Source organism: Cervus elaphus, chromosome 15 (genome assembly GCF_910594005.1).
Source record: "Cervus elaphus chromosome 15, mCerEla1.1, whole genome shotgun sequence".
NCBI classification, from domain to species: Eukaryota; Metazoa; Chordata; class Mammalia; order Artiodactyla; family Cervidae; genus Cervus; species Cervus elaphus.
This window is the reverse complement of record NC_057829.1, coordinates 23973555-23975355: the sequence shown is the minus strand read 5'-3', so window position 1 is coordinate 23975355 and position 1801 is coordinate 23973555. Positions and strand designations below refer to the sequence as shown.

At 44.3% G+C, this 1801-nt stretch overlaps 1 pseudogene; it reads left to right on the top strand.

Annotated features, from left to right (window-relative positions):
- Nucleotides 1-771: 771 nt before the first annotated feature.
- Nucleotides 772-1561, top strand: LOC122709232 (annotated as a pseudogene).
- The last annotated feature ends 240 nt before the right edge of the window (nt 1562-1801 follow it).

Sequence of the window (1801 nt, the reverse complement as noted above, 5' to 3'; positions counted from 1 at the left end):
AAACTCATGTCCATTGAATAAGTGATGTCATCCAACCATCTCATCCTCTGTTGTCCCCCTCTCCTTCTACCTTCAATCTTTCCCAGCATCAAGGTCTTTTCTAATGAGTCAGTCCTTGGCATCAGGAGGCCAAAGTACTGGAGCTTCAGCTTCAACATCAGTCCTTCCAATGAATATTCAGGATTAATTTTTTAGGATTGACTGGTTTGATTTCCTTGTAGTCCAAGGGACTCTCAAGAGTCTTCTCCAGTACCACAGTTCAAAAGCATTGATTCTTTGGTGCTCAGTCTTCCTTACAGTCCAACTCTCACATCCATACATGACTACTGGAAAACATATTAATACATATTCAAAAGCCTTAATATTACACATTTCCACAGCTTTAAAAAATATTTACCTATTTATTTGTGTGTGTCACATCTTAGTTGCACCACAGGGGATGTTTCTTGTGGCCTTTGGGTTCTCTAGTTGTGGTATGCTGGCTTATTTGCTTTGCACCTTGTGGGATCTTAGTTCCTTGACCCGGTATTGGACCTGCGTACTCTCCTTTGGAAGGTAGACTCTTAATCCCCCGACTACCAGGGAAATCCCAATTTTGTGCCTTTTGATAGTGATTTCGCTATCTAAAATGACCCCCACATATGTATAGTGTTCAAGTGCTCTCTAGTGCTCTTAAGTGCAAGGAATCTGTGATGTGTTTTATGGAGAAGATATTTGTGTTACATAAGCTTTTTCAGATATGAGTTATAGGGCTACTGGTCAAGAATTCAAATGAATTTCATTCTGCAAATGAAGGAGGAGAATGTCCTCAAATTCCTTGCAGTAGGAACCCACTAAGGTGGCACCAACCTTGACTTCCACATGGAACAGTACATCTACAAAAATGATGGCATCTAAATCATAGATCTGAAGAGAGCCTGGGAGAAGATTCTGTTGGCAGCTTGTGCGTTGTTGCCATTGAAAACCCAGATGATGTCGGTGTCATATCGTCTAGGAACACTGGCCAGCGAGCTTTGTTGAAGTTTGACGCTGCTGCCGCTGCCACTTCTATTGTTGGCTGCTTCACTCCTGGAGCCTTCACTAACCAGATACATGCAGTGTTCTGGGAGCCATGATTTCTGGTGTTTACTGATCCCAGGGCTGACTACCAGCCTCTCACAGAAGCCTATGTTAACCTGCCTACCATTGCTCTGTGTAACACAGAACTCAGTGGGTCGAATGCAGTGGATGCTCACCTGGGTAGTTCTGCACATGCGTGGAACACCCCCGGAAGTCATGCCTCATCTCTGCTTCTACAGGTATCCTGAAAAGGAAGAGCAGGCAGCAGCTGAGAAGGTGTGACTGAGGAGGAATTTCAGGGTAAATGGACTACTTCAGCTCCAGAGTTCACTTCTCCTCAGCCTGAGGTATTGGACTGGTCGCAAGGCGTGCCGGTGCCTTCTCTGCCTGTTCAGCGGTGCCCCCTGAAGAATGGAGCGCTCAGCCTGCCGCTTCACACAGGTCTGCAGCTCACACTGCTCAGGCCGCGGAAAGGGTGGAAACAGCCACCGAGTCCTCTTAAACTGTTCTTCCTCAAACGCTTAAAATGGAAATTGGGTTGATAGAAGATAAACAGTTGCTAAAAAAAAAGAGAATATATTAAGTAAGATGCTTTTAACAGAAGCACACATAAAACAAGAAGTAAATATTGATCGTAGTGGAAATATTGTGACCACAGACTCACAGCAACTGTATTTCTCCTAGGAGCAATGGTTCACTAGTTCAGTGTTCATGGTGACTTTATAGCATAATTAATGCCAGT